General features: G+C 42.9%; 1 long non-coding RNA gene across 4 annotated transcripts in view; it reads left to right on the forward strand.

The window, feature by feature from the left end:
- Window positions 1-13,875, forward strand: part of LOC144370007 (uncharacterized) — a 138,848-nt gene that overhangs the window by 63,411 nt on the left and 61,562 nt on the right. For 3 of the 4 annotated variants that reach the window (XR_013429912.1, XR_013429914.1, XR_013429911.1), the window contains exon 1: window positions 7,134-7,172. The exons of the other annotated variant lie outside the window; for it this stretch is intronic. This is a non-coding gene — a long non-coding RNA (uncharacterized LOC144370007). Of the gene's footprint in view, window positions 1-7,133; window positions 7,173-13,875 lie in introns of those variants that run through there. 4 annotated transcript variants of the gene reach the window in all.

Raw genomic sequence — 13,875 nt, forward strand, 5'->3', positions numbered from 1 at the left:
TGAGGACGAGGAGTTTTGCCTTAACGGCCCCTCCCTGCCTCACAAGGCAGCCGAAGCTCTCCAGTTTCACATCCTCAGAACTGTGGGACGGTGAGGTCCCCCTGCCCCTCTCCTCTGAGATCATGTTGTATATGCACACATGCACACACACCCACATGGATACACACATGCACACCCAGGTACATAAACTCACACGCACATACATGCATACACTCACACCTGTGCAAACAAATACGGATACCCACATACGTACATGTAGGTATGTATACCCATATATCATGTATGCACACAAAGTGTGCCATGTGCCTACACACATCTTCAAATTTAGTGTTACTATGTTAGATAGTTTCCTCGCATTCCTAGTTTCTTGACTGAATATTGGATGAAAGGATGTTGCGCTTTTTCAAATGCACTTGCTGTCTGGGTTGAGATGCTCATGTGCTCTTACTCTTTCCGCTAACGTGATGTATTACGTTGATTGATTTTCATGTGTTGAAACAGCCTAAACATTCCAAGAACAGAATCTACTTGGACAGGGTGTGTAATTCGTTCAAAGTATTATTTAATTCAGTTTGCTAGTATTCTGTTGAGGATTTTTTACATCAGTGTTAATCAGGTAGTTAATCAGTATTAATCTGTAGTTTTCTTACTAACTTTCACATCAGGGTAATGGTGGCTTTATAAAATAAGCTCAAAAGTCTTCCTGCTCTTCATTTTTGTTTTTTGGAGGAAGTTGAGGAAAATGGTTATTTTTCTCTTTAAGTATTCAGTGGAATCTCCAATAAAGCCAGTTAGTTCTGTCTTTCTTTGTTGGGAGTTTTAAAAATATGGATTCCTTTTCCTTTTTCGTTACATGTGCACATATATACATGTGCACACATAATACATCTGTATCATATAAATGGATCAAATGTGTACACACATTTATACTCAGCTAATGCTGCACCCAACTATGAAAATATGAACGCTTTCCCTTTAACACACAAAAAAAAGACTAGGGTGCTCACACTCATCATTTCTATTCAGTGTAATACTGGATGTCCCAGGTGAAGCAATTAGAGAAAAATAGGAAACAAAAACCACCTGGAATATAAAGGGAAAAATATATTTATCTCTGCACATGATGTAATTGTGGATGACGTGATATGTAGAAAACTCTAAAAATTCCATCAAAAACTATTAGAACTATCAAAGAAATTCAGCCTAATTTCCATTGCAAGATGTAGAATTAGCACACAAAAATACATTGTGGATCTATACACTAACAACGAGTAACCCAAAAGGCGTTTGAGAAAATAATCCCACTTACAATAGCATCAAGAAGAATAAAGTGCTTAGGAATAAACTTAAGAGAAGGTTAAAGACTCAAATGATGAAAACTAAAACATCACTGATCATGCTACTTAATGTGATCTGCCAATTGACTCCAATCCCTTGTTGAAATTCAAGTGGCATTTTTGCAGAAATAGACTAAAACAACCCTAAAATTCATATGGAATCTCAAAGACTCTGCAGAGCAAAGCATTATTGAAGAAGAACAAAGTTGGGGTCCTCACACTTTTGATTTTAAAAATATTAAAAGGCCATGTTATTTGAAGTAATGTGATACTGTCACGAAGACAGACAAGTCAACCAAATAAAATAACAAGTTCAGAAATAAACTTTCATATATTTGGTCAAATGAATTCAACAAGAGTAGCCAGACCAAACAACTGGGAGAGGAGAGTCCCTTCAATAAATGGTGTCAGAAAAGCTGACAGAAGGATGACATTGGACCCTCACCTTATGCCACAGACAAAATTTACCACAGATTACAGATCTAAGCATAAGTCCTCACATTATAAAACTCCTAAAAGAAAGTAAAGGGAAAAGCTTTGTAATATTGGGTCTGGCAAAGATTCCTTGGATGCATCATCAAAAGAACAGGCAACAAAAGAAAAAAAGAGAAAAATGAAACTACATCAAACTTACCTGAATGTAAATTGCTTCTCCATTGGTTTATTTATGCACGACACTTCTACCCTTCTTCAGACCTCTGTACCTCTCCCCTCAACACCCCCCACCAATTATAACTAATAAGAACATCTTATGAAGTCACCAAATGTCCTTCAGGAGCAAACAGAGGAACAAGACAGACGACGGAATGGGAGAAAATATTTGCAAATTCTATCTGTAAAGGATTAGTATGTAGAAGATATAGAGAACTCACACAACCCAACAACACAAAACAAACAACCCATTAAAAATAAACCAATGAATTAGATAGATATATCTCCAAAGAAGATTTACAAGTGACCGACAGCTTATGAAAAGACGTTCCACACCAGTAATCATTAGAAGATGAAAATAAAATCACAATGAGATAAATTTAAGTAGGGGGGATGATTACTATCAAAAATTAATAAATAAACAAAACAGCAAACAACAATTGCTGCCAAGGATGTGGGTAAACTGGAATTCTGGTAGAAATGTAAAACAGTGTAACTGCTTTTGAAAATAGGATGGGATCATGAAGAGGTGTTTACACACCCATTTTCGTTGCAGCATTATCCACAACAATTTAGAGTTGGAAGCAACCCAAAAGCCTGTGAAAAGATGAGTAAGAAAATATGTTACCTATATACAGTGGAATATTATTCAGCTTTGTAAAAGAAGGAAATTCCATATCATGCTACAACATGAATGAAACTCTACTAAGCAAAGTGAGCCAGTCACATGAAGCCAAATAGTCCAAGGTTGCATGTAGGTGAGGTATTTAAAGCAGACAAACTCACAGAGACAGAAATTAGAATGTTGCCTGCCAGAGGATGCGGGGAGGGAGAACTGGGAGTTGTTGGATTGATAGAAGTTTCAAGTTGCAAGATGAAAACGTGGGTTGCACAGCCACATGCACATAGAGAACACTCCAGAACTACTTAACAATGACGGCGATGGCAAGTTTCCTCTGTGTTTATTTAATCACAGTGAGATATAGACACAGGAAGTGGTTGGACGTCAGGGAGATAGGCACTGGTGTGTCACCAAAGTCCACGAAGACAGCGACCACCTTGCTTCAACCCACTTGTCTGACTCTGGGCAGGTTTTAGCAGTGATGGTCCTGTCTCCTGGGCCTAACCCTGGTTCCAGGGGCTTGGGCAACAGGATGCTCTTCGGGAAACCAGGGCACCTCCAGGAGCAGCATGGGCATTATAAAGACATTCTGTTGAGAAATATTTGAAAAAAATGCTCTCTGTACTTGGAGACCCCCTTGCCTTAAAGTGAAGCGCACTGAAGATCAATGTGCAATCTTGTATTTTTTCCTCTTGACTCTCTGAAATCCCCCAATCTGTCTTATTTATAATTCCTTGTGATTTTGCATCTTTCCGCCCCAGGCCCAGGCCAGGTCAGCTCCACGCACAGGGAGGCCTGTTCTGGCTGCTTCCTCTCCCTGGTGACTCTGCCCACTTGCAGCGGGAGCTTAGTGTCAAGGGCGTTTGAACGCGGAACAGCCACCCTGCCCCCTTTTTTTCTACCTTCAACTTTTAAGTGGTTTCTGGAAGTTAAGGTTCCTAAAGCCTCGGATGACCTTCTGAGTTCATGCGTCACTCTTAATTGTCTAAGTTTTCTGTCGTCCTCTGGTAGCGTGTGGCCCATTGATGGGCCAGCAAGGGTCAGTTGTCTCTCCGTTGACTTGTTTAGACCTCACACACGTTCTTCCCACCCCTCTTCAGACCTTCTGCACTCTTCCCAGGACACCCTCCACGAAGTACAACCAACAAGAACATCTTCCGATGTCACCAAATGTCCCCCAGGAGCGAATTTCCCCTCGTTAAGGTGCTTTCCAAAGTTATTTTTTTTTTAAATTCAATTCCTAAGCCTTGGCTTATATCATCCTTCTTCTTAGGGATTAGGACCATTTCCTTTACCTGGGCAAACCTCTGGGAAGCTGAGCCAGGCCAGACCACGGAGGCTGACCCAAGGTCCACGATGGGCGAACACAAGGTGAACAGTTCAGATCTTCTGTGTAGGACTCTTATGACAGCACAACTCGACAAGGCATTGCTGTTGATGTCATTAGATTCGTGGGATTTCCAGGGCTGCGACTTGGTCTTGCCTTCCTGAATCCAGCACTGTGACCTCTTTCCTGGAGTTGCTTTGAGGCTCTTGTTGGAAGTGGCCGTTCTGTGCTTGACCAGTCCATCTTCTCTCCCGTAGCCACCGCAGCCTTATTCTATAGCCCTCCTCACCCACACTTAGATTTCAAGTGCTTTAGGGCCAGGAGCTATGTTCTATTCCACTGTTTAATTACATAATTTCCTCCATGGAATAGGGGCTGAATATATATTTTATAAGTTGAGGAAACATGCAATAAAGTACCATCTTGTAGAATCAAGAAGAGCCCTGTGTTGTCAGCACTTCACACTCACCACCCTCTCTGCCCATCACTCACACCTGTGTGTGCACTGACGGGAGACGGAGCTGGGGGCCTAGGATGGGTAGTGTGTACTGGTGTATTCTCACTCAGTGGCCCCTGGGGATCCTGGGCAAGTAAACTCCACAGAGTAGACTTGGGAGATCCTGGGCAAGTCGACCTCTCATGAGCAGATATTTTCCTAAGTGGAATAAGGGAGCATTGTCCAGATTCTTAACGTGATTGTGAGAGGCTTCGAATTATGCTTCAGAGTCTAAAATATATTTATCAGCAAATATGAATCAAATTGATGTCACGTAGGGGTCTCTCTGTGCTGGTAATTCCTTCCAGAGCCGCAGGAAGTTCAGTTTTTTAGGCCTTCAAAGGCTCTTTGCATCCATAATTTTAGCAATACCATTGCCGGCTCCCTGTTGAGGATTGGAACCAATCGAGGACCTTGACAAAGAGAGACCCATAGAATTAAGAAGGCAGCATCAAGCTCACAGAGTTTGATAAGGTAGAGATCTGCACGATGAATTTTCATACATCTTTTGGCACGTGATTTTCCAGTTTTAGAATCAAAATCAAACAAAGAAGCTTTTAGCTTTTAAGGAACAATTTTAAGGGCCTGGGGCTGTAGCTCAGTGGCAGAGCACTTGCCTAGCATGCAGGAGGCCCGGGTTTGATCCCCAGCACCACAAAAAGCAAACAAATAAGAAATTTCAACTTTGAAGGTATTTGCACTTAGGTTCTGAGGGGCAGAACGAGCCTGCGGATGCTGAGGCGGGCTTTCCTGATTGCTCAGGACCCCAGAATCACGGGGAATATTTACAGATGCCTGTATTCACTGCTCTCCTCTGAATAAATTTTATGTGCTTAGTAAATGCTTTTCGAACAATCAACCTGCATATTTTTACCATGAAGCGATAGCATATAGCAAAATAGTGACAGAGGACTGTCGCCAGTTTCAGGTACTTGAACATCTTTATTTTGATGAATTTCTCCTCTTGAAACTGCCTCACTGAGAACCATTTCCTTTTAAAATTCACTTACCTGCCTGATGCTCAGCCCAGAAGCAGCCGCGGAGTGCATCTTTCATTTACTTTTTTTCAAGATTAAAAAATCATAGCTTGAAGGTGCTTTTACTAAATGATGTGAATAATGCTAGGGAAAGAAGTGGCAACTAGTATGCTTTTGAAAATTATTCCACAAATGAGACCTTCTATCTTGTTGGAGCTATTGACCCACTGTTAATGGATGACTATATATTCTGGGTTTTATATTGGGACAAGTTTCAGCAATCAATATTCTAGAAATTATGAGACTGATATTATGAGAATTATTACTGAAATTATGAGACGGAGTATCTGTGTTATCGAAGAATAAAGCAAAATGGACTTCAGGAAAATAAAAGGGATAAACAGACAACTGTTACTATACAAATCCTTCATTTCCAGGGAAACAGTTATTGCTCCCAGGATTACGGAAGAACACACTATTGCCAAGTGTGTCTGATGAAACTTGCATTTTTCTGAAACCTACTTAAATGGGAAGTGTACTAATAAGAGTTGCCTTTTGAATGTAACATAAACTGTTAAGGTGTTAAGGTCTGAAATATTCTTTAAAATTGAGCTTTTAAAAGAATCAATCTTTTCGGCTTAAGGATTTTTGGTCAACAAATCATAATTATATATACTTATGAGGTACAATGTAATGTTTTGATATATGCATAAAATGTGTCAAGATTAAAGCAAGCTAATTAACATGCTGTCACCTTGCTTACCTAGCATTTTTTAAAATGGTGAGACATTTGAAGTTTACTTTTCTAGTTATTTTGAAACATATATCCCTGTGAACTATAGTCACACCACTCCACAATAGATGTCAAACCTGTCTCCTGTCTATTTGGAACTTCATACCCTTTGGTTGACAGTTCTGCATTCCCTCTACATTCCCTCCCTCCACACTAACTTTCTTAGATTCCACGTGAAGTGAGGTCGTGTGGTGCTTGTCTTTCTAGTTAGGCTTATTTTACTTAGCACAATGCCCTTTGGTTCCAATCATGTTATTGCAAATGACAGGATTTTCTTTTCTTTCTTTTATATGACTGAATAATATTCCATTGTGTATGTGTGTGCATGTGTGTATATACAATGTTTTCTTCATCCATTCATCTGCTGATGAATACTGAGGTTCATTCCATGTCTTGACTATTATAAATAGTGCTTTAATGAACAGGGGTTGCATGTTCATGGTTGAACATGAACATGGGTTGACATAACGATTACCTAGTAGTGGGATTTCTGGAGGATGTGTGATAGATACTGTTTCCTATGCTGGAATTTATATTTCCACAAACAATGTACAGGTTCTCTTTTCTCTGAACCCTCTCCAACACTTTTGATCAAAAGTCTTTGTGGAAAGTCATTCTAGTAGATGTGCGATGATATCTTGCTGTGGTTTTAATTTGCATTTTCCTAGTGATTAAGGATGCCGAGCATTTTCTCATGAATCTGGAATTGGTCATATATCTTGAATTGATTTTCTCATGAATCTGGATATTTGAACAGCATCAAATATACTCTTAAATACTTTAGCATCTACTGACCTGCAGTCATTGGCCTATTTTAACTGATGTTAAAATATTATTGTTATTTTAAATAAAAAACAATAATATTTAAAAATATATATATATATTGCTACTACTATGACTGATGCTAATTATTCTTCTATTGCTTACTAAGTTTGCAAGCTGTTAGCCCCGTATCAGAAGGCAGTGGAGGTAAGCCTTGATTTCTCTGATTTATTATTTCTGTCTCTGGAATCTCCAGTCATTTCAGAGGATGATTTCGGGGAGCATTTGCTTGATTTTAGCCTAATACTATTTGTAATGGGTCAAGTTGATTCTGTTAGTTCAAATTCTGTGACATGTTTCTGTAAGATTTGAGAGACTTCATCATTTTGAAACTCAAAATCCTGAGAGATGACTTTTAGTGGTGAAGTTTTCCGGGAACACATCACATGGTGTTGTATTCACGGAAAGACATCAAGATGGATGACTGTCTTCTGCTAATCAATGCCTGAATCATAGTTTAGTCAGAGTCACTGAAATTGCACAGAGAAATTGGGAAGACCACACGAAACACAGAGCATCACAGCCAATTCGAGACTTTGGAGAAGGGGCCCTTGGGGAAAACTAGATCCTTCTAGTAACCAGTTTTCCCATATGCCCTGGTGAGGTAAGATTTGAGTGCGAGGGAGAGAAGTCCACTTAGCCTGGGATAAAATGCAATAGTGGAAGGGCCATGTGCTCTCTCAGGCCACTCAAAGGCAGGTGGCGCCACGGAGCCTCAAGTGGCAGTGGAATCAGCAACCTGAACTTGGCTAGGGTCAGGTCAGCTCCTTCCCTTCTGCCCCTCTGAGGGCTCTCGGGTGGGTGGGCCTTCCCTGGGGAGAGAGGATCCTAGTAGCTCAGACTGGGTCATGAGTCCTATGGTCCTAGCACGTGTGTGTAAGGACCTAGGTCTGGGGCCCTTTCCTTCCCAGGGGGTGTGGAGCAGCCTCTCTGAAAGGCACTGGCCACATTGGCATCTCACCACTAAGCCGTTGGGGTTAGCCAAGCTTGCTTACTTGATAGTAATAATGGTTAATTCTTTTCTAAACTGAATTATAAACGCACCAGGGGAGTGCTTAGAAAACAATTCAGACCTTTTGTGCTCATGTATTCTCATGCTGACCTGGTGTAGCAGCAACTGTCAAAGCCGATCATACTCTGGGGGATGCTCTGTGATCTAGAGTCATTTTTTTTTTTTTAACTTTCCTTCTTTGTTCCTCGCCGTTATCCATCACTACGATCACTTGTGCACTTTTCCATTTTACACTTTTTCCTACTGTTTTGGCTTGGAAGTCAAGGAACTCCTTCCTATGATTGAATATCCGGTAAGGATAAATAGTTCTTGTTTCTTTCTTTTGAGAAAACATCAGGATCCGAGAGCAGGAACTTTTTCCGAGTGTGCTGGTCGCAGGGCTTGTGACCCCGAGGTGCCTGTCTTGGAGTGAGCAGAATAGAGGAGGTCTGGCTACCCTGGGTGCTGTTCCCAGGCTCCGCATTTAAGCACATGATTCCCTTTAGTCGATTGCTTTACATGAAAACTTTTACTTCCTCTGTGGGTTTGGAAACTGTTTCTAAAAGCCGGCTTTTGGGTCCACATATGTAATTTTCATGAGCCTGTGCTGACCTGTCTGTCTGGTGGTAACAGAAGCAGCAAGAAAAACCAAATGTCGGTGGTCACGTTTTGTTTTATTCTCAGGATCGGCAGAAATTCTTTTGACACTTTTCACCAGTTTTTTCTTCAACCTGACTCAGATTTCTCTTACCCTTTGCATGGATTTGTGAGGTGTTATCCTGATATTTTCTCTGTGGGCCTCACTGAAGTCTCCCTGAGCTCAGGGTACCTTCTTGGAGACCCTCAGTTGCTGTGTGCTCAGCGTCTTTATGATGAGTCTGGTTTTGTTTCATGCATGAGCTTCATTGGCAGAAAATCGTTATTCCTTATTTCCTTGCTTAATGCTTGGGAGACATGGGCTTGGCCTTCTGTGCTCCTGAGTGGATACTTGAAATGAGTCAAATGCATCTGCTTTAAGTAGATATTGACTAAGAGAAATGAGGGAACACCCTAGACACTCGGCCCACATCGAAGTCTTTGTTCCCGTTCTTTGTTTTTTAATTGCATATTATTTATTTGGACAGATTGAGACTCCTGTACGTGTTTAAGAATTTCATCCCAGCCTGGGTTTGGTTCTTCATAAGCATTTCACATCTGTCTTTCACTTGAATTTCTACTGCTCCGATTACATGGGTTGTTTAGCAACCATCTTATTTGCAGTATACGCAACATGTTTGCTGTGTGTCTCCTCACTCCAAACAACACTTGTGAATCACAGCTAGGAGAATGTCAATATCTGTAATATTTTCAAAGTCTTTGCGAACAAAATGGAAAATAAAACTTGGGGGCTCAAAAGGATATTCGAAAATATCTACTGCAGTGTCCCCATTTGAGGGAAAGAAACCGAGGCCCAGAAATTCAAAGATCAGGAAATGCAACTAGTCAGTGGTATGCCCAGAATTTAGTATGTCCCTTAAGAGAAGATTCAGGTTCTTGGAGGTGACTTGGGGCTGGAGGCCATGGGGTCCTGTTGTCATAGAAATATGAAGATTCAGCCTACGGGGAAAAAAGAAAAAAAAAAAAACCTTAAGGAGACTAAACTTACTGGGTTGACAGAAATAGCCACGATACATTTGTTTGGCTAATACCATAAACAGATTGGATTTGTTCAATGTTTTTGACATTTTGTCTTCTATATTCTTTCTCGCCCTCCCCCTCACATCCATCCCAGTCACAGAGATTTTATTTTGCATTTTAGATCTTTTATGTCTGTTTGACAGGGTTGCCTTTTGATATTTGACTCATAGAGGGGATATTGGAAGCATGACCTGGCTCTGTGGTCTTCAAGTGTCTGTCTGTCTGTCTGAATGAATCCCAGTTGGCTTACTTAGTGCACTGAAGTCCTAAGAACCACTCCAGCTACTTCATATGGAGCCAGTGACACGCAGGAAAGGAAAACATGTACAGCTTTGACTGAAAGTGGACCTTTACCATGCCGCTCAGGCGAACCCTGCAGCCAACGAAAAGAAGTGTCTGATTTCACAGGAGGAAGGACAACCACAACAGGATACATGGCTGCAAAGGTCTTCCTGCAAACCAGGAAAAATGGGGGACTCATTTTTTCATAGCATTTTCTAAAAAAATAAATTCAGGTTCACACATTTATATCTTGTTTCTACACCGTGCAAAACACAATCCTGGTGCTTATGGGAGATGTGGCCTTCCCTGGACACAGCTGCCACAAAGTGGCCGCACCAGCCAACTGAGCATTTATGATTGTGGTGAGGAGCCCGCTACTCTCGTTCCTCAAGAACGAAGATGAGAACCCAGCATCACTGCTGGGAGGTGAGCTCCCCATCGCCCTTGGTCACCTCTCCAGATGCTTGTTCTGTGCTCTCTGGAATTCCTGGTCCACACCATCTCCATGTGTACTCCTTTCCTTAGACCTTCTCTCCAAGTTCCTGATGCCCTCCAACCACGTGCCTGGTGGCTCCTTCTGACCATGTGTCCTCCTTCCCCTTCAGAGGGCGTGGCTCTGTTGACCTTGGTTGCCACTGGACAATGTCACCCATATCCCGTGAGTCAGGGTTCTCCAGAGAAGCAGAATTGATAACAGACTCTCCTAGCAAGACAGGAGGGACCAGGCATGGTCATTACAGCCCTCATTTCTATAACTGGTCACGTGGTGGCAGCTGGCATAAGGACCTCCTTCCAGTACCCATTCCCTATCTGTTTCCTTCAGTGAGCACCTGGACAGGCCATGCTATTGACCTGTCATGGCGACCCAAGCCTCCTTTTCTGAAGGCTCTGGGCCCTGGTAGTCCTGGCTGGGTTGGATAATTCGTTTGTCATCCACCTTAATCCCAGGATCTGGTAGTGCTAAGAGACACCCTGGGAGGGGGGGTGGTTTCCTGGATTGCAGACACATTGTCCCTTATTGCTGTCACAGAGCGATCTCCTCTTGTTAGCCAGGCTCCTTCAGTGACTTCCTCCTGGGCCTGTTGATTCAGGGGCTCAAGGAGCTGGAATTCACCGGGTGGAGCCTCCACTTCCAGTTCAGTAGAGTTATCCTTGTGCCTTCTGGTGGATGCGCTCCTCCTGCGGTGACAAGGTCACAGGGTCCGTAGAGCACAAGACTGTGGGAACAGGAAGCAAACGTGCACATGGGGCAATGGTGAGTGGTTCCCAACAATGGCGCAGTAACACAATCCAACGGGCCTGACCTAAGCAGATTCCAGCAGGCACTGAGGAAAGTTCTGAAAATCTGAAGGCTGGGAAGTCCCACCACCTGCCGTCTGCAGGCTGGAGACCCGGGAAGGTGGTGGTACGGTGGTTCTCACCTGAGTCTGATCACCTGAGAACCAGGAGCCCTGATGGTGCAAGTCCTGGTCTGAGGGCACCAGACCAAGGTCCCAGCCCAAGCATCTGGGCCAAGAGTGTCAGTTCTCCCTGGCTCTGCCCTTTTGTTCTACTTGGGCCCTCTGTGGACATGGCCCAGCCATGCTGGGGAAGGTCATATGCTTGACTGGGGTCCCTCATTCTTCTGGAAACTCCCAGACACACCCAGAAAGGATTAGCCAGATACGGGGCATCCTGCGGCCCAGTGGAGTTGGCTCCTAACGTCCCCCATCACACCACGCTCTATCTACTGTCCCCTGCTCCCTCTGTGACTGAAGCCTTCAGTGGGTCTCCTCCTTCCCTTCATATTGATCCTGGCAAGATCAACATCTCGGTGGATAAATATATAATAACCGCCCCCCGCCACCCGTGGGTCTTATCTCTCAAAGCAAAATTTAAAATGTTACTTTGTAAATTTTGTGGCTTTATGGAATTCAGTAGGCTGAACTACGTAGGAAGGGAACCAATCACATATCTGGGAAGTCTAAAATTAATAATAATCTAATTTTAAAATTCAAATTTGGAAAAATTACACAAATCATGGATTGAGCAGCAAAATTTAATTATTTTCATTGCTCCAAAATAGATTGCAGGGGCTGGGGTTGTGGCTCAGTGGTAAAGCCCTTGCCTAGCATGTGTGAGACACTGGGTTCTATTCACAGCACCCCATATAAATAAATGACTAAAATAAAGGTCCATCAATATCTAAAAAAAATATTTTAAAAAATAGATTGCTTAGTTGTCTCACATCTCAATAATGGCCGACCTGTAATTTTTTTGTTTTAGTCAGGACATTTAGATCAAGTACTGGTAAGTAAACAACTTCAAAGTCTCTGTGGTTTGAAATAATAACGGACTCTTTCTCATGCATGCTGGATACTCAGACAGGACAGACAGGTGTCCAGGCTGGCTGGGCTCTTGTCAGTGGATCAGGAGGGATTCAAGGTCACTACAGCGGGGATGAGACTGGAGAACCCACACTGGGACTTCCTATCGGCCTCACTCGTACTCACACTTCATTGCTCACGAGACCTTGCTGAATGTGAAAGGCGAGAAATGCAGTCTCATCTGGGCCTCAGTAACCTCCTGCGGTCTAACTTCGAGCCTCTCTAGTGTTCTGTGAGTTGCATTCACGGCGTATGCATAGGAATTAGTGTAGGAATAAGTGGGAAAAAAGCAAGTTGATCAGGAGGAGCCGGTGGATTCAGAGCCTCAGGCGCCTCAGGCTGAAGGTCAAGACCCTGCTATCAGAAAGTATGTGGAAAACAGTCTCTCTTGGGGGACACACGTTCAGAGGCTCTGACGCTTCTCCAGTTGGCTCTAGGGTGGTTCCTTGAGCAGTTCTGCTTTGTCCTGAGGAGCAACTGCACTGAGGAGTGTGGGGCTGTAAGACTAAGGACCGGAGGGGCGAATTTGAAGGTAGAGTTGAAGGTCAGCACTAGGAGGTGGGACCTCTGGGAGTGACCACCAGGGGGCCCCTGCATCTTCTGTGCAGAGGAGCAAGGAGCTAGGGGCCACGTTAAGGGGGTGAGGACTGGATAGAGGGGCTGGTCTGCATTTGCCTCTCCCGTGACATGTTCTTAACATCTTAACCATGGGCTGATGTTTAAAGAAGATAAATGAGAAAAACGTTGGCCCAGTACTTTGAAAGCTTCAGCTACTTGATACAAAGTGTGATTTTTATTGCACATTGCCATTTGGGACTTGAAAGATTAATCTGTAACTAACTTTCACAGGCATATTGCAGTGATGTTTTGAAGGAAGAACTCATATTTATGTTACACCCATTGGAATGAAAGTCCTTCCCTGGTGTGTGCATTCTAATTTCGACGAAGATTGCGCATTTCTGGATTTCACTCATTTGCTGATTTCACTGCTGGCGGATTCGTCGCTGAGAAATGACTTTTAGAGTGAATACCGTTTCTTCATGTCCTCAGAATTATTCTTGGACCTGTTATGGTGCTCGTGGAAGGGCAAAGCCTACAGCAATCTTCCTGCTGTCGGAGACCCCAGTCATTTTTTGTCCTGAAGGTTTCCTTGTACAATCAACGTCGATGAATGTACTCTTGCGCCTTCTTAAGACTATTGTATTTCCTTCCAGAGAACCTAAGGTTGCTGACTGGTTGTTGATTTTCATTCACAAATAGTTTAGAGTCACATCACACACCCAATGTAAAGGGCTGCGTCCACAGAAATGCCAGCCGTTCCTAACTGTGGGCGCCTCAGACCAATTGAGCTGTGTCTGAATGTGTTTTATACTTTCATGAAAACAGAAGATGTCTTTGCAATCTTGGTTAGTAGGTTTTTACCCTCAGGCTTTGGAAGGAGGGAGGGAGAGGGAAGGAGAGAACAAAAAGAAGAAAATAGAATAAGGGAAAATTGGTTGAGTTGTGACAAGCTATGAGATTGTTAATGAGAGTG

This window comes from Ictidomys tridecemlineatus, chromosome 13, assembly GCF_052094955.1.
Source record: "Ictidomys tridecemlineatus isolate mIctTri1 chromosome 13, mIctTri1.hap1, whole genome shotgun sequence".
Taxonomy (NCBI): Eukaryota; Metazoa; Chordata; class Mammalia; order Rodentia; family Sciuridae; genus Ictidomys; species Ictidomys tridecemlineatus.